The sequence below is a fragment of the Phyllostomus hastatus genome, unplaced genomic scaffold (genome assembly GCF_019186645.2).
Source record: "Phyllostomus hastatus isolate PE091 unplaced genomic scaffold, TTU_PhHast_1.1 phas_scaffold_182, whole genome shotgun sequence".
NCBI classification, from domain to species: domain Eukaryota; kingdom Metazoa; phylum Chordata; class Mammalia; order Chiroptera; family Phyllostomidae; genus Phyllostomus; species Phyllostomus hastatus.
This window is the reverse complement of record NW_025334013.1, coordinates 25,497,061-25,524,944: the sequence shown is the minus strand read 5'-3', so window position 1 is coordinate 25,524,944 and position 27,884 is coordinate 25,497,061. Positions and strand designations below refer to the sequence as shown.

The 27,884-nt window shown below is 49.8% G+C and overlaps 1 long non-coding RNA gene across 1 annotated transcript in view; it reads left to right on the top strand.

Annotated features, from left to right (window-relative positions):
• Positions 1-26,819, top strand: part of LOC123831554 — a 33,938-nt gene extending 7,119 nt beyond the window's left edge. Inside the window, exons 2-3 of the long non-coding RNA XR_006787929.1 lie at positions 7,548-7,678; positions 26,601-26,819. This is a non-coding gene — a long non-coding RNA (uncharacterized LOC123831554). The remainder of the gene's footprint in view (positions 1-7,547; positions 7,679-26,600) is intronic.
• The last annotated feature ends 1,065 nt before the right edge of the window (positions 26,820-27,884 follow it).

Below are 27,884 nucleotides of genomic sequence, written 5' to 3'. Positions count from 1 at the left end.
GAACACAGGGAGAAAAGAAGTTGTCCCCTTTTCTTCCATCCCACTCTCATTCCTGGGGAAAGCTCGGCGGGCAGGGCAGCCAGATGCCGCCTCAGCCTGGAGGGTGGGGCTGTGGCTGAGACCGGAGTCTGGGGTCAGCGCGGGCCTGGCGGGTCCTGGAAGGACCATCTGCTGGCGGCTGCCCACAGTGGGAGGGACCTCCTCTGGGTGAGTGGAGCCCTGAGGGGCCAGTCAGGTTGCGCGGGTAGCAGCGTGTCTCACAGAGATGCTGTGTGCCCCCGGGGAGTTGGTGGTCTGGTCCCAGGTGTGGGGTCCCGAGCCGTCCTTGTGTTCTGTGCGTGCCCTGAACTCAGCGGTTCCAAGGCAGCCATGTGACGGCCCAGCAAGGCTGCAGAGGGGTCTCCAGTGAGACTAGTGAAGGTCGCTCTGCCTCCTGCTCAGCAGAAGTCTGGGGCAAGGGGCCACAGCTTCTGACCTTGCCGCATGAGGATGTCTATAGGCCCTCCAGGGCAGGAAGAATGTTTACATGGACGTTTGTACAAATACGCTAGATTCACTTCTATAAGTGCTATGTGGTCCTCCTGGACCCTCAAAAGAGGCAGAGGAGTGAGTCACATGCGGTCCATCCCTACCCATGGGCTGCTCACTCGAGGTCTGGTGTCTGAGCCTAGGGTGCCCTAGCTGGTGACCAGTGAAGAGCGTGTGACGGTCCCAGGCGGACACCAAGGTGGCTGGTGGCTCAGCCAAGGGCTCTGCAGCCAGACAACCCGGGACTGAGTACTGGCGCTGTCACTTCCTGGGAGAGGGCAATGCTGGGGAAGCTACCTGATCTGCCCAGCCCTGGTTTCCTCATCTGTGAAATGACAACCACAGCGCCTTCTCGTCGGGTTGCTGGGGACACTGAGAAGCGAGATGATGAATGTAAGGCACTCCGGCAGATGAGAAGGCGCTCGATGGACGTTAGCTACTATTTACTTATTTTAAAAAGTCATCGCCTCTTTTCCAGCAGATTCATGCTGTGCATTCCCTCCCTGATCCTTTATTGCCACACCCAACGGCCACTCTTCTGGGTTCATCTTCTCATCTCTGCTGCCTCGGACAGCGCACTGGGAACGACCTGTCCCCCCTGAGATCCCCCGTGGCGTCTGCGACCCTGCAGTCACTGGATTTTCTCCTGACCGTTCTGGGGGCTGCTCCCCGTTTCCCTCTCAGGGCTGCTCATCTGCCTTCCTCCCAGGGCTCTGTCCTCCCCCTTCTCGCTCCACACTCTCACTTTTCTACCCACCATTTATTTACATGAAATGCTCTCCATCCTCTGGGACCATTCCTGAAGGCTCTCGTGAGCCCTAGACCTGAATGTCCATCTTGGGTCTGTAGGACACGCCCGGCACTGGACCCCAGCTCCCTGCTGTCTGTGGTCGTTCATGGAGACAGCATCGGGCGGCAGCTCAGGATGGAATCCACAGAGCCCCCTGGACACCCCCCTTCCCGTCAACTCACGCAACCCCACTCATTGCCAAGTTCTGGCAGTACAGCCTGTGGTAGGCTGAATACTGGCCCCAATGGTTTTTTTGTCCTGTTCCTGGAACCTGCAAATGTTACATTTACGACCAAAAGGGACTTTGCAGATGTGATTGACTTCAGGATCTTGAGACAGAGAGAGTACCCTGGACTACCTGGGTGAGCCCCAGCTGCAATCACAAGCATCCTTGTGAAAGGGAGGCAGAGGAAGACTTGACTGCAGAAGAGGAGAGAGGTTGGAGTGATTCGAGTTACGGGTCATGAGCCGAGGAAAGCAGGCGACCTCCAGAAGCCAGAAAGGGCACGAACATGGATTCTCCCCTGAGCCTCCAGAAGGAACCTACCAACACCTTGCCTTCAGCCCGCTGGCGCTGACTTCTGACTTCTGGTCTCCAGAACCCTGAGGCCACAAATCTGTTATTTTAAGCCATCAAAACTGGTGGCGATTTGTTGCAGCAGCCATGGGAAATGGATCCAATCCTCTTTCAGATAAGTTTCTCCACTTTGTCCTCCTTGCCCCATCCTTGCTGCCCCTCATCATCTCCTTTCTGCATCTCTTCCTGAATCTTCCTGTGTCTTGTAATGGCTTTTACAACACACACTGACAACAGCCCATCACGCCTAGGACTAAGTACAAGCCCCCTGATGGGCCGTTTAAGGTCCGCTCTGACCAGTCTCCTGCTTGCAGCTCTGGCTCTGGCTCCTGCCTCTCCCAGCCTCACCCTTTATGCTTCGGTACAGCCGTTCTGAACCCGGGGCCCACGAACAGACTGGTTTCCTCCCCATCAGATCTCTACGGCTGGGCTTCAGAAGGTCTGTGGACCTCCTGGAGTTCAGGGCAAAGCTTGTGGTGCGTACGTGTGTTCGCATGTGTTCCTGTGGACATAATCGACCCACAGGTGGCCCTCAGCAGGCTCCTGTGCCCTGAAGATGACACACAGTGACAGCTTCTGGTTCCCTGCATACATCACGCCTCTTCACCCTAGCACACCTGTATTGCAGTGTTCCCCCGCCCGGAATGGCCGTGGGGGAGGTGGGGCGTGGGAGGACCCGCCCTCCCCCTGCCCCGGAACACATACAAGAGCCCCAGGGCAGGGACCTGGGACTAGCGTTCAAAGTAGTTTCCCAAAGAACAACATTTTCTTCCCTCAGAGAAATTCTGGTGGCAGCCATTAGATAATAATTTCCCCACCTCATTACCTAAACCACAAACCTGGAAGAAATAAATGTTAGAATGCTGATTTTGGAGCTATGCTTCGCAAGCGAAGAGAATTGGGTGATTAATTCCAACCTGGAGGATTATGGCACCTCCACAGAAGAAATGTCATTTGAGTCATTTCTCACTGAAGGATGGGAAGGACTTTGATAAGGGGAAAGAAAGAAAGAGTCAGAGGCAGGAGAGGGCTTGGTGGGGGGGACAGTGAGTTGTCTTGTGCCTTTTGAACCTTTGGGCTTTGGAGGGAGCTGAGGGCCAAGGCCAGTGTGAAGCCTCATTGTGGAAGGTCCTGTCTGGTGTGCTATGGGGGATGCATTCAGTTGTGTTGGCGGTGAGGAGGGTGATACAGTCAGCTCTGTCTTATTCGTTTGTGTCTTCTCAGCACTGAACTGAGTGCATGGCACATAACAGGTGGTCGAAGATGCTTTTGCACAAAGGAACGAATGCTTATTAGGCGATGCTGGGTAATGCATTGAGTTGGGAAGAGGCTGAAAAGGGGGAGCAGTGAGGTTTACACTGGATTGAGGAGGTGGATCCAGGGTGGGGCCCTGGGGTAGACAGCGAAGAGCATTCGGAGTTCTTTAGCAGGAAGAATCAATGGGACTTAGTGCTCATGGGATGGGGGAGGGGCGGGATAAGAACGAAGGGAGATTTGGGGGAGACTGGCTGAAGTGTGCACCCCGGGAGAGGTGAGTGGTGGCAGCAGTTACCCGGTGAGGTCCAGGAAGAGGAGCCGGCTTGGAAGAGAAGAGAGTGAGACTGTAAGTAGTCTGGTTTTCTGAGATCCCTCGCGTGCCAGATTCACAGGGTAGGGAGCTTGGTGTTGGGGGTGGGATGGGGGGGCACCCTGTGAGTTTCACAAGTGATCCAGGTGGTGCCCTGCACCTGCTCTCTCCCCAGAGGAGAAACTCTGAATGGTGCTTTCCTCGAGGGCAGGAACCCCCATCTCAGAGCAAACCAACGCTGAAACCCAGCAAGAAGCAGACATTTTTCATCCCTGTCCTCAGCCGCCAGCTGCTCCCAGGAGGCCTCACCCGTTATCTCTCAGCTTGGCACGACCATCCGTTTGGGCTGGGACAAGGCGCCGCATCTCGTGGAGATTTCCCTGATGTGCTATCAGCAGCGGGTGTGCACTCTGAGACGCAGCCTTTCTAAATGTCCGTGAGAGGGAGGACTGGGCCAGCCTGATGGAATGCTAATTATTTGGAGATGCTGAAGGTGCTGCGAGATCATAGCTGAACTATGGGGTACCCCTAATTTTTATTCTGAAGACATCCTAAGAGCCCTGGAGGAGACGGTGCATAGGACACTATGATGATAGCTATCGGTGGGCACAGGCAAGACACCCTGGGGGCTGGGGCTCGAACAAGTGTCCTGCAGTCAGCCTGGGAACCAGTGATTTGATTCTATATCCATCCATCCATCCTCCTACCCATTCGCGCACCCTTTCATTTCACATAACAGGCCCATGTGAGGTACTAGGAATATAAAAGTGAGTAAATAGATGTGTGTATTGCTCAGACAGACAAGTAAACAGGCATTTATAATAAATATTGAGTGCAAAAAGTTCAACTGTGGATAAAAGAGGTAACTAAGTGAAAAACAGTCAGGGGTAAAGTATATTCCAGAAAGAGGATGCAGGAGGTGCAAAGGCCTTGGATGGGGGACCAGTGCAGGGTGTGAGAGGAAGAAGCATAGTGAGTTAAGGAACTTAAGTAGTCAATGTGACTATACCATAGTGCACACACAGGTGTGTGTGCATGTGTGCCACACACATGGTTATGCACGCACACATGCATGTGCATACAAACATGCACACACACACTTGGGCACACATACCTAGATGTGTGAGCACTCATGCATGTGTGTATATGTGCACATGCACGTGTGCCATGTGCATGTATATATATGCACACATGTGTGCAAGTGTGCATATGTGTACACATGTGCATGCACCTCAGAGGGTTGGTACTGGAAAGAGATGAGGCCGGGAGATAATCACAGACTCTCTTCAAAGAGCTCAGAGTTTAAGAAACAAAAACCAGGAATGTTTTACAGGCAATCTGACCCTTTCTGGACCTCTTGTCATCAAACAAACCTCCCCAAGGGCAGGGGACACTGAAGGGCCTGGCTGCCTTCACGGCACGAGTGAGACAGGAGAGCACAGGAGGAACACCCGAAACCTGACCACTGGGTGCATTACCACCCCATGCCTCTATCATTGCAAAGCAGAGGGTTAAAGTACTCTGGCTTCTTAATTTCTGTCCTGGCTGTTCCATCTCATGAAGAAGCATTGAGTACAGCTCGGAGAGAAAAGGTGTGTCATGTCTCTGCCCGGGCCTAGTTCTCCCAAAAGAAGAGAGTGATGTTGCTAAATGGAAATTTTCCAGGCCAGTGGCTGACACCCCAGTCGTGCATTTGGGCAAAGAAACGAATGCAGCGCAAGCTGCTGCTCTGCTCCAGCACGGCTCCTGCGCACGCAGGTTCGTTGTTTGCGCTGAACACTTCCTCTGGAAGACTGGCGTCTCATCAGGGAGCAGGAATGAGGTGGGGGCACGCTGCCCAGCCCAGCGGGCCACCAGCGGAGGCAGGGGTGGCTCACCTTTTTGTTCTGAGTGTCAGAGCTGTGGGATCTACCTCAACACTGTGCCCACTTCCCTGAGAGCCACAGCGTCTGGCTCTTACTCTGCCTTTCCTGGGACCTTTCCTGCAAGTCCACTTTATGCCAGGCCCTGGGGGAGGCCAGTGCTGCCTTGCTTTGCCTGGCTTTCCCTGAGGAGATGGAGAAAGAGGCCTGTAAACACTTACATATAATATAGTGGAACAAATGCCACATGGAGGGTGTCTAAGATGCAGGGCTGGGAGGCCCAAGGACAACAACAATAATGTCTAATGTTTATCGAACACTCACTTGCAGTAGGTGCACGGTCAGGGTGGGGAACACAACAGTAACAACAGTTAATATTTCCTGAGAGTTTACCAAGTGCCCGGCCCTGGGTGTAAGCTGTTTACACGCATCATTTTATCTAACCCTAAGGCACAATACCACGAGGTCTCTGTGCTGGCCAGAATAGCTGCCCCCAAAGGTGTGCATGTTCTGACCCCTGGAATCTGTGACCACATTACCTTACATGGCAAAAGAGACTTTTTGCCCCTTTTGCCCATGAGACGGGGAGGTTATCCTGGATAATCTGGGGGGGCCTGGTGTAATCACAAGTGTTCTTACAAGTGAAAGAGGGAGGCAGGAGGGTCAGAGGGCAGAGAGATTCCATGTGGGAAGACACAGCTGGCCATCGCTGGCCAGAGGGTGGATGTGCTCTGTATTCCTATCTATACTTGGGAGAGTAGAGCGTATCTAGCACTGGCAAACAGGTTCATAGTCACGGTCTCTAGCGATTGCCTGGAACACTGTGTTGAGAAAGATTTGGTGCTCTATTATCAATGTCTGCCATGGGTGTGGGGAGGGATAATGGGGCAGTTAGTTGGTTACTTGCCATCCCAATCCGGGCCCCCAATCCGGGCCCCCCCTCCGTCTTACACAGGTGAGGGAAATGAGGCCCAAGTAAGGAAACTGACTGCTGGTGCCTTCACCTGCTCTTCCAATGCAACATGTTACTCGTGGTGGCCAAATACTCTCTCCCACCTGGAATGCTGGTTTAGAAATGAGTATCTGCACCATCAGATTCTTCTGAGTCTTGGATTTTAATACCCATATATCACCTAAGCTGGCTGAGGGCCATGTAATCTCTGTGCCAAGAGATTTGTCATTTCGAAACTGTTGGAGGTTTTTCAATTTAGGCTGTTCTGCTGTGAGGGAGTGAGCTTCCCATCAGCTCTGGAATCATGGAGGGTCTGGTGTTCTGGGCCCCCTCAGCACTGTGCTGGGGCTTGGGGAGGGGGTGCCTGAAAATGCATGGTATTTTGGGTTTCTCTCTTCCAGAGCTCCGAGTGGAGCAGACAAAGGGAGGAAGGAGTACAAGTTAAGTGTGGCAGGAAGACTACCAATGGCAATCAAAGGGCCGTGTGGATGGTCTTGAATGCCATGTCAAGGAAGTTGAACTCTAACTCTGGTGACCAGGGCCTGTGAAATAACATTAATCAACGGCACCATCCCTTCAGGTCACTGCCAAGTGGCTCATTTACCTGGCTGAGCTGCATGATTTGAAGGTGGTTGTTAGCTGGGGAAGGTGCCTGAAAAGAAAGTGCCTTTTTTGATGGACACTTGAAATGATGCTCAGGCTTTAGAATGATTCACTTCAAGGACTCTTGGCTTTTGTATGTTTCAACTCTCAATTGCAACACTACACTAATGTGGTTTTATGCATTGAATTAAAATTAATCTAATACTTGACAACTCTGGCTGGACGTCTGCCAAATATGGAGACTGGAGATGCTTCCTGTAAATTCTGCCACAGAGGATTCTTACGATTCAGGGAACATCTCATTTATCTCGCTGCTATGCACTCCTGACCCTAATTCTCCAGAGATTCCTTCCGCAAGATCCTCTTGCATAAACGTGAGCGTGTTCCAAGGCAGCTACTTTTCAAATCTGTATAGTCTCTGGGGACCAGGATCATCTGAGGTGCAGGGAGAGGGTCATTTGGATGAACCAACTCTGCTCAAAGTCAGTCTTGGATTTTTTCCAGTAATAATCTCTTTCGTCATTAATGGCCTGCTGGGTGAATCTTATTATATCTCCTTAAAATAATTTAGATGCTAATATCTCCCAGTGACCATTATGTGGGGAACGCAAGGCTGGAGGTGGTGGCGAGGACTGAAAGCTGTCTTAATTCTATGCTCCTTTTCACAGCTGGAGGCCTTCGTCTGACGCACTTGGAAAAGCTGCCCTAGCAACCAGGATTTCCACACCTTTGCCCTCAAAATGCCTTTGAATGGTCTTTCAAAAGTTCTGCTTTCTGAGATGAGGAGCCAGGATTCTGGGTGAGTAACCCAAGGGGGTTCTGGGTGAATATTTTAAGAAAATTCCAGGTACACCATGGAAGGGCATTTGTATTTTTGATGTAAGCTTGAGGGTGGGCTGGGGGAGGCAGGGAGAAGAGAAGGCCTGGCAGTCAGGAGGTTTGACTTCCAGTTCTAAGTTTGTTACAACTAGCTGGATTCATTCATATTTATTCATTCATTCATTCATTCATTCATTCATTCATTCGCTATAGATGCCTACTTTGTGTTGAATTCTCTGCTGGTTCTAAGGAAACAAAGACAAACAAGTCATCATGCTTGCTTCAAGGAGTTCATAGCTTGTGTGTCTTTCTCTGTCCTGGACCTTTGTTTTCCTGTCTGTGTGGGGATGGACTTCTTGGAGAGAAGTCCTTGGAGGGTTCTTGCGGGTCGGTGTTCTGGGACTGAGAGTCTAGACATCTGCTGCCCTTTCTTTGATCTCATTCCTTGAACTTCCCTCAGGCACTGCCCTGTGGGCCAGGGGTGCTGGCTTGCCCTCGGCATCTTGCTGTGACAAGCTCAGAGTTAGTTGGAGCAGTATTCACATGACCGTGTGGTAAATGGGCTAATGCCTGTTTATTCAGAGCCCAGCGGGAAAGAGTAGGAGGGAACCAACAGCTCTGCTTAGGGCTGGTGACCGTGAAGGTGGAGGAACCCTGGGCTCCACAGATCCTGGCCTCCGAGAATCCCCGGAAAATCCTGGCCCCATCCCAGCTGACTCTTTCAGTCCTTGCTGGGCTAAGGTTGTGGGGTTCTCTTCTAACTCCTGAGAACTTGGTTTTGGATTCAACCCTGGGGAATAGGCTGAATCTACACTGGGGGCCTGGATTCTGAGCATCAGGCAATATGCCACCACTTAAAAACAAAGTGATAATGTTGTTGACATTTTAACAGAAATATTTCTTGTTGGATGCGAGAGAGTAAGCCAATGTTGTTTTCCTAGAACATGAGGAAGTGTTAGGTGTGAGTATAAAGTTTGATTATGTAGCATATGGGCCCCACCAGCTGGGGGGAGGGGTCAAGATGGTATCTTAATATTGTCCTCAGGATGCTATGTAGCTTGGCTATATCCCTACCTGTGGGGACGCCAACTCTAACGGAGTCACCCCAGTATGTCCTGAGAGCTCCTGGCTGTCTTGGTTTGGGCTCCCCCAGAAGCAAATTTTGAGACAAGGTGTATTGGTGAGGATTCAGGCCGACAGGGGCCACTGCCACCAGGAAGAAGCAAAACCATCATCTACGTCTCCTGGTGAGGGTTTGCCTGAACCCTGACTGATACACTTTGCCTCTGATTTTTCCTCTGGCAGAATACGTACCCACATTTCAGGATCTGTTACAAGGATCAGAATTCACATACCGTGTGAGTCTCTGTAAGGCTGTGGCCACAGTGCCTGGAATTGGAGGCTGAAGTTCAGCGGGCAGGCAGTGGCAGGGGTCGGGGGGCTGGGGGGAGCGGGGAGATACACGGAACATAAGGCAGATCAGGACAAGCTGGGAACCCATGAGAACTCTCTGAAGTTGGGGTCTGTTCTTGTTGCCTCTGATGGCATGGGGTGTCCTGCAGAAACTGGAGTCCTGAGGTTGTGGTCAGAGAAGCTGAAGGGAAGTGGAGCAGGTGTGGGCCTCAGGCCAACAGGCTGAGCCAGCTGCTCAGCCCCAGTATGTGCGAGCTGCAAAACAGTGGCTGCTTCCCAACTGTCCTCCCATCTCCCACAAGAATTTCTTGGTGGCCCACCTGAACCGGAAATGTACAGAAAATGGAATTCTGGGAAATGTAGTTCAATCCGGTCACATTGACTCATCAAGTCACCAAACAAGAATTCAAGTCCAAGTAGTTTTCTCTGGAGCTGATCTCTGGAGTGGACAAGTGAACAGGGTAAGGAAGGAAGCCAGTACAGGGGAGTGTCGCCGGTTCCATTGGGGTCACCTGGAGCTCCATCCCCCTGGGACTGATCCACCCGGGGAACTCTGGGAGATGGTCTGAACATGTCTCCTATTGGTGATGGGCAAGATATTTTCTGTTTGCCCTCAGATCCGCCCTCTGCACCCTCTCTCCACTTCCACAGACCCATCAACAGGCTCCTGGGCCCTAGAGCGCTACGGGCTCCCAGCGTGGCAGAGAGCAGGGCAGAGCACATGTGCTCTGATGGCTGGCGAGTCCTGGCAGGAAGAGAGGCACAGACGGGGCCCTACAGGCAAAGCAGTTCCTCTCCTAAGCTCACCTGTCAGAGTGAAGGGCCCGGCAGAAAGCCAGGAGTATTTATACAAATGCCCCCCTTATAGAAACAAAAGGAGCGAGAAAGAAAAACATGCTAGGTAAAAAGCCAAAATACTGTTACACTCATCTCATTTAATCCTCACAGCTACCCTGGGAGGCAGGTAATGTTACAGATTCCTACTTGACAGGTAAAGTGAACCAGCTTTAAAGGTAAGTAAAGTAACTTGTCTGGAGCTCCGACAAGTTCAGTAATTTGCCCAAAGTCACCCAGCTAGTAGGCCACAATGCCTGGACTAGAAGCCATGGCTCCTGACCCCACGTTCCCCCTCTCTGTGTGAATTAGGAAGGGTTTTAATATTCGCAGTAAGGTTGCCAAAGCGTTGTGGACTAGGCTCTTGGCAGTTCTAATGTGTGGCTGCCCAAAAACCCCAGGTTAGAGGGAAAAGTAATGCTTGTGAATGAGAGAATTTCAGCTCTTGCTCAGAGTCTGTGAGGTTCCCACTGGAGCCACTGTGCTCCCTGCAAGCCCCAATTGTACCTCTCCCAGTTTCCCCATGTGCCCCCCGGCTCCGCCCACCCCTGAGCCTTTGCATATGCTGCTCCCTCTTCCCAGATGCTTCTTCTCCCTATCACCCCTTGTGGGGAAATCTTCTGTCCTTGAAGAAACAATGAAAATGTTTTCCTCTTCCACAAAGCCTAACTCAACCCCTGCAACAGAATGTGCTCTCCCCCTCCTCTGAATCTTTTGTTTCTGTGTGGATTTGGACCATGAACCCCACAGGAGCCTCCGGCAGAGCCCTTCCCACTGGCTTCATGCCCTTAGAGAGGGTGTGCAGCTGTGTGTCACATCACATCAGAGGCAGAGGCTCGTGCCTTCCAAGACAGAGAGGCTCCGGTTCTGCTGCGAGTGTGCAGCGGGCTCCCAGGGAGCCCCCTGCACACGGAGAGACGCTGGCTGCAGGCTTCGCACTGTATGTACACTTTGTGTGCAGTCGTTATGATGGTTTTCTCCTGACTCTCATATTGTCTCTCCCTCTCTCCCCACCTCTCCATCTCTCCAGGTGTCAGGTAGCTATTGCTGGGTAACAAAGCACACCAAAATCTCGTGGTCCAAAAGGACAATTTATTATTTCTCATGATCCTGGGATTGACTGGGTTCAGCTGAGTGGTCCTGCTCCCCATACTGTGACAGAAGTCACTCATATGGCTGCATTGCAGAGCCCAAGATGGCCAGTGGTCTAGCTTGAGCTTCTTTCCATTTTTTAAAAAAGATTTTATTCATTTATTTTTAGAGAGAGGGGAAAGGAGAGAGAAACATTTATGTGAGATAGAAACATTGATCGGTTGCCTCTCGGGTGCGCCCCAACTGGGGACAAAACCCACAATCCAGGCATTTGCCCTGACCCAGAATCACACCAGCGACCCCTCACTTTGTGGGATGACGCCCAACCTACTGAGCCACACTGGTCAGGGCTGGCTTGAGCTTCTTTACACAGCAGCTGGCTTCCCCGGGGCGGGGGGGCGTGTACTAGAAGCTGCCAACTCTCTTAAAGCCTCCATGTCATGGTCAAAGCAAGTGACAGGTCCACCCAGATTCCAGGGGCCTGAGCGGCTGCTCCCCTGAGCACACCTCCAGGGTGTGGAGGAGGAAGGCCCTTCCCTCTCTTGGGGCCAAACATTTTAGGAGTGAAATCTTCGTTTGCCCTCACTCTGCCCTGCAGTGTTGGAGGTCACACTGGTCTCTAACCTTCCTTATTTTCCTTCCTTATACACTTGACGGGTGAGGATTTGACTGCCATCCGGGGCTCCAATAACAGGTGATATGTGAGGTTTGGCTTTTCAAAGAGTGATTGCTTGGGGCTTTATGTGAACGTATTTTAAGGATTTCAAGATTAAACTTTTTCTCCTTCCACATCACTCACTTCTGAGATGCAGCTTCATGCTTATTTTATTTCATGGTAAACTCCGTTTTGCACACAAAGGTCCTTGCTGCCTAGACAGCCGTTTGCATCTTCCCGGGTGGCAATGTACTGTACTGGTTAAAACCCCACCCTCTGGCCTCGGGCCTGAATTCAATTCCCACTGCAGTCACTTCCCAGCTGTGTGATCCGGGACAAACTGCTTCAGCGCTCTGATCCTTAGATTCATCAAGGGGGGCCAGTGATGGTCTCTACCCCACAGAGATGTCGTGAGGATGAAATGAGTCACCGTGAAGCCCTGGCATGTGGAAATGCTCTGTGTCATTCCTCCCTCGTGCTACTGAAGGCCGTTTTCTCACTTGGCTCAGCCGAGAAAGGGGAGGCAGCTCCTACAAGCCCTTCCCTCCTTCTCACCTTCCTTTTCTTCTTTCTTCATCAAATATTTAGTGATCTCTATTATGAACAAGACACTGTGCTTGGAGTTAGGAATACAACACAGAGAAGAATGAGACATGGTCTCTGCCTTCCTAGGGCTTGCAGTCTAGCAAGGAAAGCAGATACTAAAAAAAGAACAGGGTAGTAAGGGTTCCCCAGGAAATGCAGGTGCTCTAGAAGACAAAACGGGGAGCTCACCTGGGACCCATGGTGGGGGAGTGGTGGTTAGGGAAGGCCACTTAGACGTAGTGATATTGAAGCTGAGTTAGTAAATTACAGAAGTTAGTAGAGTTGGGAACAGTGTTCTGGGCAGAGGGAACAGCATGTGCAAAGGTCCAGAGGTGAGAGAGTTGGGCATGTTTAAAGCAACTAAAAGAAATCAGTATGGCTGAATGGGAAAGGGCAAGGCTCAAACAGGGAGGACTCTGTGTCCCATGAAGGAGTTCAATTGTTTTCTAAGATGATGGGGAGCTATTCGGGGGTTTAAAGCAGGAACACAATCGGGAGGTATGCATTTAACAGGTTTAGCCTGGGTGCCTCATGGAGAAGAGATGAAGTGAGGGGTAGTGATGAGAAGAGGAAGGAAAAGAATTCAGGTGAGAATGATGGCTATGTGGCCTGGGGTGGGACAAGTGAGATGTCACCTGAGTTCGGGTGGGTTATGGTGAGGACAGTCAGCTAATGGGAAACTGGATTTGGAGATCACATGGCCACTTCTACTGCATTGGGCCCTTGGCCTGCAGTTTGCAGAGCTGGCTTAACGTTCAGGCCTGAAAAATCACTGTAGGATTCTAAGACCCATTTGCCGAGTTAAGGGCCCCTCCATCTTCTTGAGGAGTGAAGGGGTTCAGGAGGCTTCCCCGAAGCCACAGTTTCCTTGGAGGTTGACATGGCGCCAAGTGTCGATTCCAGCGTGTGTGCTCCTTTCTGCATCTGAGTTACGCTCACTGCACGGAGGCAGCCTAGCCGCCGTGCATCTTACTTCCCTCGTCTGGAAAACAGAGCAGTAACAGTTCCCGCCACTCAGTATTACCTGCAGACAGACCACAGTGGTGCCTGTGCGGGGCTGGCCCAGCACTCGGTGCCCGGCAGAAGCTACTACTATGTCTGCTGTTGTCACGGTGGACGCTGCAGCCAAGTTCGCATGTGTCTGTGTGTCGGGAGAGGAGGTGGGAGGACATCTATTTCCTATAGTAAGTGCATCATAAATACATTCTATTCTGGGATGTTCAAAAGATAGACTCCCACCCACAGCTCTCAGGGGATGTGAACTGGGTTAGTAGACAGCACTAATCAGGGGTCAGGAGTGTGGGGTTCTGGATTCAGATGTACTGTGTGCCTTAGAGTAAATTGAGTCACATTGTCTGATTTCAGTTCCCTCATCTCAGTAATGGGACAGGTAACTGCTGCCTTGCTACACGAGGCCTATCTAGAAGGCATCCAGCCATGCAGTATGAAAAATAGGACATTTACTGAAGATACAAGATACAAGAAACATTGTACATAGGACAATGACGTCTTAGTCCCCCTCAAAGTAGGCACTTTGGGTCCTCACACAGCTCTCTCAATTGCCATCAGCTGCCCTGTTGTATTTTCTTGAATCTCATCGACAGTCTGAAATCTTTTCCCTCTCAAAGGTGATTTTAGTTTTGGAAAAAGCTAGAAGTCTCAGGGCACCAAATCTGGGCTACAGAGGGGCTGAGTCACCTGGGTGATTTGATGTTTCACCAAAAACTCTGCACCAGATGTGATGCATGAGCGGGTGTGTTGTTGTGATGAAGCTGCCAATCATCAGTTGCACATAGCTGTGGCCTTCTGAATCATCTAAATAGTTTCTATGGAGGAATGTTCAAGCTTAATACAAAATTTGATGTAGATTCATTGCTTTACTCACTTAGTCATTTTGAATGTGATGGCCACACAGTGCACATACTCACTCAGTGGCGTCTACCACCCCCACTGACCAGTACAGTGAAGTCATCATTGTTCACACATGCGCATTCCAGTCCGCTCTTCTTGGCTATCAGGCTACATTGATATCATACAAACTGTTCTCATTATATTAACAATGGCTGGACTTTTTCCAGACAGACCTCAACATTTATCTCTATCCCTCGTTCTTAGGGGACTGGAGATTCTACTGGGGTGGAAAATGGGGGGGGGGCGGGTGCCCCCCTGCTGTGAGGTGAGCTTGAAAGGAGAGAACAGCAATGCTGTGCAGCTCTGTCCTGCTCTCACTTCTGGTCTTGGTGGGCTCGCAGCAGATCACTCTGGAGTCCCTGCCATTATGGGGCCCGTCCTGCTCTGCATGCAGCCCTGAGAAGCTGGGATGTCTTTCCAGGGTATCCACTGCAAAGGGGGAGAGAAGAGGAGGCCCTGACACCATCACATGCCTGGGTTCCAAGTGAGGATAAAACCCAAATGCCCTGGCATGGCCTCAGGTTCCTCAGAACCACTGTTGACCTCCCAGCCTCCTGCTCCCCTTCCCGGGTGTGACACTTTGTTCCAGCTCCACTGGAACCCCTATGTGCCCGCCTACCTGCAGGCCTGTGCTTAGGTTGTTCCTCCTCCAGCTTCACCTCATGAACTGCTACACACCTTCAAGGCCCACATCCAGTGGCACCTCCCCTCAGAAGCCTTCCTTGATTTACCTAGGTAGCCTGCATTGCGACCCCTTTGCTCTCTTAATGTCAGTGCTTTAGGCAGTGACTGTGGAGCATTTACTACAATCTCTGGTTCATCTGCCTTCACCTCCATGAGGCTGGGAACTCCTGAGTGCAGAAATGGTGATGGACTCGTACCTGTGTTCCCCCATGCAAGGGGTGGTCCACAATGGGTGTCAGCACCAGTTGTACAATGCAAACTGCTCCGGGCCTCACAACCTCTGGGTGCAAATGAGACCCCTTACGGTGTAGAAGTGGCTCTCCTGTTGGGCACAGGAGAGCCACTGACAGCAGAGTTGGAAGCACTCAGTCCCTGTCATTTCCACCCCCAGGGGCCTCAGCAGGTTTCAGGGGCTCCACTCTGCCTTCCCAAGAAGTCCCTAGATTTCTCTAACCACAGTACTGCGCAGCCACTATTTCTGTCCCCAACAGCACAGTGTGTGGCTCTGGCTGCGCAGTGCCTCCCCCATCTGGCTGGACCACTGAGGTCCTCAGGGCCTCGGATGTGGGAGGGGTGGGGGCTGCTCTCTGCCTCTTCTCTGCAGAGCTCCAGCACTGCTTCCCAGGACTGCGCCTGTCACCCTGCTGCCAAGTGTGCGGGAATTTTGTCTCCTCTGTCGTGTTTTGCTTTTTGAGAGGAGCTCCATAATAGGGGTGCTTCAGCCCCATGGTGCCGTAACTCTTCGGGTTTTATCCTCCCAGCCTTTCTCTCGCTGGTTGGTGGTGGGGCAGGCTGGAGAAGCAGCCACACGGAAGCACCATGCCTCCCTGGTCCTCTGGCCCTTGATGAGCCAGACTCTTCCCAAGGTGGAGGCTCCCAGGACCCCACAGGCCCTGCTTGGAACTTGACTTCTGCAGGTTCCAGACTCCGGGGCATGTCTGCATACAGCCTGTATGTTGCTACGTATGCTCCAGGTACTGATATTGTTTGAGTTCTTTTTCCAGAAGTTCCCTTAGCTGCTATGATCAAAAAGGGTGTGTGTGTGTGTGTGTGAGAGTGTGTGTGTGTGTGTAGGATCCCTGGATCACACACGCAGGCTCTCCTTAGGATCTACTGGAACATTTTGTCAACGTTGAGTGAATGAACACTTCAATCCCTACCCTGGGTTCTCAGGGGTGCTAATTAAACAGCTGGTGTGAGAACCTGGGGGCCAGGGGGGTGGGCATATTCTTGGACTCAATTCCAGTGTGTGTGCATGTATATATGTGTAGTTGTAGATTCCTCACACCAACACACACCTCCCAGATGCCAGCAGGGTGTGGGAGAATTCAACTCAGTTCTGACATTATCTACCAGGATTCCACAGGTAAAGGGCTCAGCCCCACAAGGCCACCCTCCACTTCAGACTTGAGTCTCAAACCAGTTCGTTACCTGGGCTTCTGACTGACCAGCTCACCTTGGAGGTTCCAACAACCTGCTCCAAATCAGGACGCCAATCGAAAGTCCAGGTTGTTACCTGTACTTCTTCTGATCAACTGGCTGTAAACCCGAGGTTCCCATGATCCCCTCCTTGGGTTTCATTAATTTGGAAGAGCAGCTCCCAGAACTCAGGAAAGCCTGTGTAGTCACTAGATTACCTATTTATCACAAAGGATATTAAAGGATACAAATCAACAGCCAAAGGAAGAGACAGCAAGGGCGAAGTCCTGAAGAAAGTCTTCCCTCTTGGAGCTTGGGGGCCGGCACAGTGGTGTGTCCAAGCATGCTGGTTCCCCAGCGTGGAAGCTCTTTCAAAGGGGCTGACAAGGTGTCCTTCGGTCTGTTTTTTGTTTTTTGTTTTTTTTTAAATGGGGCTTCATTACATAGCCATGATTGACTAAGTAATCAGCCATTTGCAACCGAATGGACCTCCAGCCCCTCTCCCGTCCCCAGAAGTCTGGCGGAGGGACTGAAAGTCCCAACCCTCTGCTCTCCTGGTTGGCTGCACTGGCAACCGGTCCCATCCTCAGGTGCTTCTCAAAAGTCACTTCATTGACAGAACAAAAGACACCTTAGGGCATTCCAGGGCTGTAGGATCTGTGAGCCAGAAACAGGATGAAGACCAAATATATACTTACTATAAATCACCGTACCACAGTGTGGAGAAGGTGATGTTACTACTTTTAAATGACACCTTTAAATCGGGCTCTGTTTACATTCTTCTGGCACTTACTCTTTGGGTCAAGAGGCATAACGTCTCTGAGCCTTGGTTTCTTCTCCTGTAAAACAAAACAAAACAAAACAAAACAAAACAAAACAAAACAAAACAAAACAGTACGGCGTTTGCAGTCCCTGTGCGTGACCTGTGATACCCTCTTCCTTTCCAGGGGCGCGGCAGGGATGCTGTAGGACAGAGGTTTGTTTCCCGGTGAAACATAAGCCTTGCCTGGAAAGGTCTGGCTATGGGACAAAGTCAGGAGTACGAAGCCAGGAAGAGAGAGGATGACACCGGGGCAAGAGGCCCAAGCAGGGGCGCTGGAGGACAGCACGGAACTATAGGGAGCCCCAAGCAGAGGGAGGCGGAAGCAGACACGGAAGGCGTGGTTTCTGTGGGAGGGGGTGGGAGTGCGAGGCGGCCCCAGGCTGCCCACCGCACCTGCACCTCCGGCTCTGTCCTTCTGGTGGTCACTGTGTCTCCCGAGGCAACCTGGGGAGGGCTCTGCCGGCTCCCACCTCCAGCTCCTCCCACTCCGTGGTCCTCAGCCGACCTCCCCCTGTGCAAGCAGAAGGAACCGCGTTCTTGGCAACCAGTGAGAAAAGCAGTACAGATTATTTTGGGGAGTTTGGTCTAACTCTGATCATTGATCAAAAACAATTTTCCTAATTTAGTCAGATGATTTCCTTAAGAACATTCGCGTTTCTACAAATGAATACATTTGCATAATCTATTCCATTGTGACATCCCCGCCTCCCCACACCTGCCCCATCCTGCCCCATGCGCACCCACCCCTCTCCGCCTCCAGGAAGCCACACGGCTTCGGGCTAATTTGATCAAGATGAGTAAAAGCAAAACCATCTGGTTTCCTTCGACAGCTGATTCTAGAGTCGCTATTGTAAAGGACCTGTCTTCCAGGTGGGCCGGCGATGTGAGGGGGTGTCTCTCTTTGCCGAGATGAAAGGGCCCGGCCTGCTACAGAATGCTTCCGCGCCGGCATCAAGCTTCCAATGAATCACATCAAAGGCCTCCCTGCCAGTGCTTGGCCCCTTCCAGCTGGGGGAAAATGGGCTCATTAGAGGCAGGAAGAGTACATTGTTTGCATTAAGCGGCGCTGATTTACAAGCCTGGCGCTGCCATTTCCCCCTCACCTTGAGCTCAGCTCGGGAGAGCCCTCCACTTGCCCGCAATGGCTCCTTTGAAGGCGCACAGCCTGCTGAAAAAGGAGTTCTGTGACTGTCCGCCCCCCAGCCCCCCCCCCCACCGCCCCCCAACACTAATTAGGTTGCTACCAATTGAGCAATATCTGGGGCTTGGGTAGAGACTAGCAGGGGGACTGTCCGCAAAGGCTTCTGCATAATTGTGTTGATTAAGAGCTACAAGCCTGGAAATGTTGTCTTCCTTCAAGATCAAGTCCCTGTGCTTCTGCGAGCCTGAATTTTCTGGGCCAATTTGTTTGTGTTGGCCTAATTGCTCAGAACGGGCATTCTTCATAGAAGTTGCAGCCTCGATGATTTGGTGTACTTCTGCGGCCGACCTCCAGGACTTCCCGAAGGGCTGCGAGAGGCAGCCACAGGAGGCCTGGCTGGCAGAGGTCGGAGAGAGCGTTGAAAAGTACACGGGGCAAATGGCGCTAGGGGGAGACACCACTGGGCCGCTCCCAAACCGTCAACAATGTCAGTGCCGACACTGACACTGACTTGCATCTATTTAATGTTTACGATGGGCCATTATTGTGAGCAGAAAGCACTTTGTTTGTGTTACCCTTAACCCTGACATTAACCTTGAGACACAGGGCCTATTATCCCTTTGTGTGTATGTGTGTGTGTTTAAAGCGACAGGCTCAGCGAGGTAGTCACTAACTCAAGATCACACAGCTAAGGAGTAGCTGGTGGAGCCAGAACTGGAACCCAAGTCTGGGGCCTCCAAAGCACAGGCCCTTGACTGCTGCTCTCTGTATCGCCTCCCTGGCCCTAGCAGCCCCATCTGGGCCGCTCTTGGCCTTGCTCATAGCTCTCTAGTCATGCTGCTCTCCTTTCCACTCTGACTGTTTGAAGGGCTTTTCCAGCCCAGGGCCTTGACACAGCCATCCTGGGCCTGCCACTCTGGAGTCCTCCCTGTCCCGTAGACTCCACCTAATGCCCTTCCCTGAGGAAGCCTTACCTCCAACCTGATCAGGGGCACGGCCGTGCCTTCTCAGAACATCCTCTTTTCCTTGGCGCTGTATATCACGTATCTTTATCTGTAGTAATTTTTGTCAAGTGAGTTTCCTTGCAGGCTATGAGGTCTGGGAGAGCGGGACAGGGGGTTGAGTCACAACTGTTTCCCGAGTGCCTGGGACGCAGGGCCCACACACATTTGCTCCTTTATTGCCGAACTAAAGGGATTTGTTTGCCTGTACACATCAAAGCCCAATCCAACCAGAACAGGGGTTTGCAGCAGAGAAAGTAAAGATTTACTGAGGAAATGGCACCGTGTCCGGAGTCACAGGTGAGCTTGTGCTCCAAGACCTGGCTCCCCAGTGGCTTCCAGGGGATGGGTCATAGAGGGGGGAAGACCGTCAATCCCAGTGACTAAGTAATCAGGGTTGTGGTCTCTGCTGGTGGGTGGGTCGGTGCCAGGGTAGGGGTAGTTGATCGGTTCCTCTGGTCCAGATGTCGGCCATGGAGTCGTTCTGTCTGGCTCCCTTTCCTGGGTCCGAACCTGAAACACAAATGAGACCTGGATGTTATCCTTCTCTGTGGTCAAGAGACCTGAGGCTTTGTTCCTAAGTTTAATGCTGACCAGGGCTTCATTGTCCTGAGGGAGGCAGGTGAGCCAGGGGGCTCTTTAGACTGGATGGGGCCAGTCTGAATCAAAAGAAGAGGAGGAAAGGACAGATTAAAGGAACTGAGGTTTCTGTGCATTACCTCTTCATCTCTGGTAACTGGCTCTGTCCTTGCTGGCTCTGGGGTCCTCTTTGTGGCCTTAGCATCTTCGTTTTTTGCCTACAACTTGGGCTCTAGAGGTGGTATCCATGCTCACAAGGAAACAGGCACCAGCTTTGCATCCACAGGGCTGTGTTTCTGATGGGGGCGGTGTGTGTGTGGCGGGGGTGGGGGGCAGACCTTGAATTGTTCAGACAGCTGGCATTCCTCCAGATTCTTTCACTGGGGGCCTGGAACAGAGGCCTGTTACCCGTCTCCTTTGGCTGACACCAACCCCCCACCCCGTACAACCTGGAGACAGAGAGGCCTTGCCTGGGTGACAGAGAAATTGCATGCTGACATTTGGCACCACGAAGGTCTCTGCCCAGCTCAGGCAGGAGACACTAATGTTATTAAGTCAGTTTTCAACTGGACAACATTCTTGACATTTTGGCTGAGATGGCTGAGCACGCAAAGCTTCTCGCCTCCTGTTGTGCATCTCGGAACGGTAACTTTGTAGTGATACGACTTGACTTGAAACCCCGGGGCAGTTTGCTCATAATTCTAATAACCCTCCAGAATTAGATCACTCCACATTCACCTTGTTTCTTTCCTCATTCATCTTCTAGTCAGGTCATTAGGAACTCCCGGATTCTTCCCCCAACCTCAGCATTCTATTATTTATATATTATACTCATTTCTCTATCGAGTCCTTGGAAAATGGTGAAATGGACACAGAGGATGGACTTTCTTCCGAATGACCGCTTGGGAAGCAATCTTTTCTTCATCCACTGATCCATTAAGATTTTAAAACTTCCAGCTAAAGAAAAATGCCAAAGGCCTTCTCCCTGGGATCCTGGTGAGCCTGGGACAGGTCAGGGGGGTGGGCCAGTGGCCCCTGCTTGACATGGGGGTGGGGAGGCAGAATGTCACTCAGCTCCCCCTGTGGCCTAAGGAGGACTCTTGGATGTCACCACGTTGGTGTGGCCACATCGTTTAAGAGACATTTTTATGTGCCCATTTGACAGGTTGGAAAACCACCCTTTAAAGATGACATTTGTCTTTTTTCTTTTTTTAAAGATTTTATTTATTTATTTTTGGGGAGGGAAGGAAAGGAGGGGGAGAGAGAGAGAGAGAGAGAGAGAGAGAGAGAGAGAGAGAGAGAGAGAGAGAGAGAAACATCAATGTGCGGTTGCTGGGGGTTATGGCCTGCAACCCAGGAATGTACCCTGGCTGGGAATCGAACCTGGGACACTTTGGTTCCCAGCCCGCGCTCAATCCACTGAGCTACGCCAGCCAGGGCTTGACATTTGTCTTTATCATTTGTGTGTTTTTCCTGATGACAAAAGAAATACGTGCTCATTGAAAAAAAATTCAAACCTTACAAAAATACATAATGCAGAAGCGAGCGTTCTCTATAGCCCCCCACCCCAAGAGATGACAGCACTGTGGGCGGTGTTCTGCATTTTCCCGTGTGCGAGAGTGTATGCAAACACACGTAAGGTCATACGCTTGTATGCAATTATTTCGTTAGTTAAAAAAGTGTCACGGACAACCTGGATTCACACTCCATTTCTCGATTACTTCATTTCACTAAACTTTGGGGGCTTAGGGTTAGATTTTGGGTTAAGAATTAGGTAAGGCTGTTGTTCATCGCACAATATGCTGGTAATAAAGAAGGTGAAGTAGTAAGGACTTGTGTCCATGTCAAAATGTCCTTCTACCCAGAGGCCAAGTCAGAAATGCCTCCTCCCTCCCTCCTGGGATGGGAGCACCACCCCCATCCCATGCTTTTTACTCCATACAGCCTCCGATGGCTTCCAGTCTCAAGGTCTCTAATCTCAAATGTCACTTCCCTGGGTCCTCCACCCTGGACCCCTCCCAGCCTGCATCTGAAGTCCAGAAAAAGGCCAGGTGGAAAGAGCAAGGTGCCTTGGGGATTTAGCACAGCTCTAACATTTCAGAAGTCCCATCTGTTTTCTTTGGGATTTTTGTCCTTTGCTACGGTCTGAACGTTGGTGTTTCCCACAACCTCCAAACCCTTAGGGGTGAAATCCTAACCTCCAGTGTGATGGTATTAGGAGGTGGGGCCTTTGGGCGGTGATTAGGTCATTATTAGGTACCTCTTGATCTAGTAATGGGATTAGTGTTTTATCAAAAGTTCTGAGAGAGCTCCCTCTCCTCAGTCCCCCTGTGAGGACACCCCAAGAAGGTGCTGGCTGTGAAGCTGGAAGAGAGCCCTCCCCAGAGCGTGACCATGCTGCGGCCTTGATCTTGGACTCCCAGCCTCCAGGGCTGTGAGAAACACATTTCTGTTGTGTATAAGCCACCCAGTCTGTGGTATTTTGTTACGGAGCCCAAACAAACTAAGACAGTTCTTCAAACAAGGCAATAAACACCTTTGTTTCCAACGAACTTCAACATCCCATTTTAAAAGTCTTTCTAATACGCAAGGCCAAGATAAATGATCTTTGGTCTTGGCTGCAAGGACCTGATTTTTCACCTCTAAGTTTCAGTCCTCACATTGAGGTGTTAATTTAGTACATTGAATGGCAGAACAGATGAGCTCCCTGTGCCCAGAATTTTCTCCGGGAGCAAAAAGTATTAACAACAATGACAAAATAAGACAAATGATGTGCAGATCACCGAGTTTATGAAGTACAGTAGCTAATGATTGTGATAGCTGATCCTCTTCCAATAACTCATCGCTCAAACGAGAGACGTTCATTGTCAATATTTCTCAGCATCAGACCGTGAACAGGTCATTCTGAGCAGCAGAAAGAACTCATCGCCACCTCTAACACCACTAGGGCAACTCAGTTATTCTCTCTGAGCCTCAGTTTCCTCTTTGGTGAGATCGGGTATAAGCACTGTTTTGCCACCTTCTCAGGGTTCTCGCAGAGGTCAAATGAAGTTATGAGGTCAAAGGGGTAGGCAGCAGAGATTTGTCTCTGGGGTTGCCTAGTATCTAATACTTTTCCTATTTGGGAGCTAGGCGGGAGGGAAAGCTCTGCCTCCCATACCGGGAGGGAAGGAAGGGGGTCAGATACCCGTGTGCATGGGCACATGGTCCTGGCTCAGCCAACCGGATGCTCTTGCCCAGTGCAGTGGTTCTGGAGTGAGTGATACCCGGGGATAGGGGTCAGATCAGGATGCATCCTGGAGACTGTGGGGACAATAGGAAGTGGTGCTCCAGGAGTGACGGCAGTGTGTTCTACTGAGGTTCCTCTTGGCTTCCGGGGTTTCTACCTGCTTTTGAGCCACTTCTCCCCATTGATGCCATGAGCTACCAGGTAGTCTTCCTTTGCTCCTTGAGTCACCTACAATTGGCTTCATTTTCACTGAAGAGTCCCGACGTGCAGGGTCTCCCGTGAACTGTGCAGCTGCAGGGGATTTCTGTCTGTGGGATGTGGCCCAGTGATTCCTCCCTGGAGGGCTGAACAGTACAGAAGCCTGGGCCCCGCCGCTGAGATTCCGAGGCAGTGCATCATGGGGAATTTGGGTTTAGCATGTTCTTCAAGCTGGAAGGGGCTCAGACATCACAGTCTTGGTCCTGCTTCACGATCTGTCCAGGGCACAAAGGCTATGTCTCCTTTTAGGAAAAGTGCACAGCTGTGTCCATTGTCTCTCTCAATGATTGGTCCCAGAATTCCTCCCAGCTAGTTAATCTGATGTATAAAAACGTCTTTAGGCACAGGGGTAGTTATCACACCATTGCATATCATTTAGCAACGTAGGGATAAACCTGATTGTCCAAAGTGGGGCTAGTGATTAAGGAAACCATGGCCCAGCTACTTGAAGGAATACTACACAACTGCTAACTCTGATGTTTGGGCAGAGGTTTTCAGTGCTGTGAGGAAATATTTATGTTACAAGTTAAACCTGCATAGGCAAAAACATGTAAGAAAACCTGCCAAAATATTTATAGTGCAATGGAGTGTTGTTGTTTTTTTTAAAACAAAATGTGGCTTTCTCTGTTTCTTTTCTTTCCTTCTTTGAAGATTTTATTTATTTTATTTTTAGAGAGGGAAGGGAGGGAGAAAGAGAGAGAGAGAGAAACATCAATGTGCGGTTGCTGGGGGGCGTGGCCTGCAACCCAGGCATGTGCCCTGACTGGGAATCAAACCTGCAATGCTTTGGTTCGCAGCCCACACTCAATCCACTGAGCTATGCCAGCCAAGGCTTCTCTGTTTCCTTTCCTTCTTCCTCTTCATGATACTCAATTCAGTCAAACTGGTTTGTGTGTATAGGAAAATTGCATCAAAGTAATTATAGAGAAATGTTGACTCCTAGGACAGTGGCAGTCTTAAGGGCAACCATCAGGCTTGAATAATCATGGGCTAATTACTTTTGCCCCTGGGCTTTCTGCCACCCATGGGGGCCGCCACCACTGATGACAGTGGGGATGAAGGTGCACTTTGCTGTGACGATTGAAGGGCCAGGCTCGCCCTGAGGGCAGAGAACGTCGGGCTGTATGACACGATCTAGTTACTCCATGATTTCCACATGTGACTTGATATTGAAATGAAGCCAATGATTGAGATACACTATTCTCCAGCAGGTAAATAGTACGCATCAAGAAAATAATAGATTCTTATGTAACATGTAATAGCTCAAGAATTCATTAAAGATTATGTATTTTCAGTCTTAATTCTTTTTTAAAAACTTGCCATGAATAGGTAAAAAATATTCATTTATTCTACCTACTAGAATAGGTAGAATAATATTATTCATTAGTTTATTATGATTCATTCTTTCATTCATTCATGATATATTTCCTGAGAACATTCATTCATTTGCATCATTTCCTAAGATCAGAAGCTTATGGAATTTGTTTAGGCTTAGTCTAGACTCTTTGAGGCTTTTGAACTCTGGTCTTTACTCAGCTGTTCCAGCTCTTCCTGGTTCACTGAAGGGGTTTTATCCTCTCTTCTCCTGGCGCTTAGCTGAGAGGGGCAGTCCAGTGTAGGTTAAGTTGTCCTCCCGGAAGCCCTGGGCAGAGACCCTCAGCTTTTGCGGAGGGGACGCTCTGCCAGCCACCCTCTTCCCCTTCAGGTGTGTATTTCAGGTAGTTTCTAAAGACTAGGAGGTCTGTTCAATTCCTTTTTAGTCTAGTCCAATTCACTCCACTAAAGAGAGATGTTACCTTGAGTCCAGGGTGGGCGTTGAGGTGAATATACAAGCAGCAAGGTTCTGTGAAACTCCTCAGAGGATACTGCTTGGCCCTCTGCCCCAGCATGCTGTTGCTACTTTTGGTTAGAGGTCATCATTCAGTACTGGTGAGTTTATTTTTATTTTAGTTTGTTGGGTGGGCATTGTGCAAGCCCTAGTAGCTCAGGAATGAAGAAGAAAGAGTCAAAAGTTCATGGTCTTGTAGGGAAGGTAAGATGTGCATAAATAACTAATAAAATGGAGAAAATTACATTCCTTGAGTTTCTGCTGATTCTACATCCTCAATAGCTCTTAAAATCTTTTTCTCCTCATTTCTACTGCCACCTCTTTTCTGTTTTGGATGACTCCACAAATTTCCTAACTCACCTTCCTGCCTCTAATCCAGCCCTGCATTCCCATTGTCTAAAATCTATGTACTTTCTAGCTCCCAAACCTCCAACCTCTACACAAGGCCATTCCTGAGATGAGATGGCCTCTGCCTCCCCTTTCTAGCCAGATCTCTTGTCCCAACGTGCCTTTCAGTCCCCGTGGTATTTGTATTACATGAACCTGTGCCTTTGTACCTGTCATTCCCTCTCCCTGCTTGTTTTCCTAAAAGACTCTTGCCTGTCATTCAAGACTCAACTCATATATCAAATCATCTGGAAAAACTTCCCCGGCCTCCTCCATTTCATTCACCATTCACTCATCTAACAACTCTTTAGTGTGTCCCCACTATGTGCCAGACATGGTGCCAGGATGAAGATGAGTAAAACCAACAGGGTTGACCTCACAGGACTTCAAGCTAAGTGGTGGAGAGAGATAATCATTAAACAAGCTTACAAGAAATGTAGGCTAATACATTGTGATAAACAGTATGAAGAAGAAGAAAGTGGGGTGCTCTCAGAGGCATAGTCAGGGCCCTTCTCCCAAAATGTTGTGGAGCTACAGTCCCTACTGTTCTGGCCAAAGGTACAATATAATAGTAATGATTTGCCTTGGCCTTGGCTCCATGGGTTAGGCTATTGCAATTGTCTCTGGTTGTGACAATATAACCCTAGCTTCAATCTGGCTCACAAGGATCTTCCTGAATTGCCTTCCTCATCCTTGGCTACAAACCCTGGTGGCCATGTTTGTACCCTGTGACCCACCCTCTGTGGCCATGTTGAATGTATCAGGATGGATACCTAACCCACATTTAGAGATTCAGATTCTTTCTTCTCTGAATTTGAGACCCCAAGATTCTAGTACAGGCTGAAATGGTCTCTAGAATAGACCAGCTTAGAACTAGGAAGCAAAGGATGGCCATTTCTTTCTGCCCTGTGAACTGAGAAGCAGATGTGCTGAGAAGAACAGAGGATGGTCTATGTTGAGGGCTGGTGCCATTTGTGCCCATGAGTTCCTGGAAACAGTCCTATATCCTTTTAATGAATTTTCCTTTGCTGCCTAAGCTTAACTTGTGCTGGATTTCTTGCAGCTTAAGAATTCTAGCCAAAGAGATTCCAAACAGACAGTAACATCAATGCAGACAAGTTGAAGAAAAATCAGTCACATCAGCAAAGACTTGAATGGAGTTACTCAAGGCACATCAATCAATGGAGCCAGAGGGACAAGACTGGCAGCTTCTTGGCTGACCTTGAAATGCTTCTTGGGTGGTTTTGGCAACACATGCACCCGAAGTCTACTCCAAAGTGAAATTTTCCTGAGAGCTATTAACAGTACTCTTCTGGTTCTAATATTTATTTGTTACTCGTTTATACATGTCCCATGTTTACGCAGGTGGAGCCTTCAGTCTTTTGGGAGGAGGGGGTTAACTCTGCAGAGTATATGGTCTTGTTCTGACCCTTCCAGGGGTATCAATGTTCTGTGGATGCATTGTTTGCCAGGTCAAATTTGTCCTTCTCTGTTTCTTTACTTTTTAATTAAAAAAATTATTGATTTGAAGAGAGAGAGAGAGAGAGCAGAGACATTGATTTGTTGTTCCACTTATTTATGCATTTATTGGTTGTTTCTTATACGTGCCCTGATTGGGAATCCAACTTGCAACATCAGCGACTGGGACAGTGCTCTAACCAACAGGGCTGTTTCTTTCCTTTTTAAAAACCAAAAAATCGCCCTGGCTGGTGTAGCTCAGTGGATTGAGCTCGGGCTACGAACCAAGGTGTCACAGGTTCGATTCCCAGTCAGGGCACATGCCTGGGTTGCAGGCCATGGCCCCCAGCAACCGCACATTGATGTCTCTCTCTCTCTCTCTCTTTCTCCCTCCCTTCACTCTCTAAAAATAAATAAATAAAAAATCTTAAAAAAAAAGAAAAGAAAAACATTATCTTTTTAAAAAAAAAAATCTCCCCCTCCTATATCATAAAGAGAATGTTGTGGAGTTTTTTCCTGACTGGATTTTAACAGACCTTGATGATTAAAATGAGCTGTCTTTGACTTCTGGGATTTACTCTCCTCTTGGGTTAATTTTAGCTAATCGGTGGCAAAATAAATCCACTAAAAATCATACTTTCTTTCACAGTCTTAGAAAAATAAAGGAGAAAAGAGGCCCTGTTTAAGTGGCCTTGTTATTTCTCCTACTTGATTTGCACAGCTTTTGTCTTCTGCTTTTGTCCATACAAATCAGAACACCAAGGTCACAAAAATCTCTTGACTTATTTAAATGTGGTAATGGCATCGTTGATGCAAACATGGGGTTAAACCAAATATTTCATAGTTTGGAGATTTTCAACTAATAAGAGGAATCAAGTCCTGTATTTGG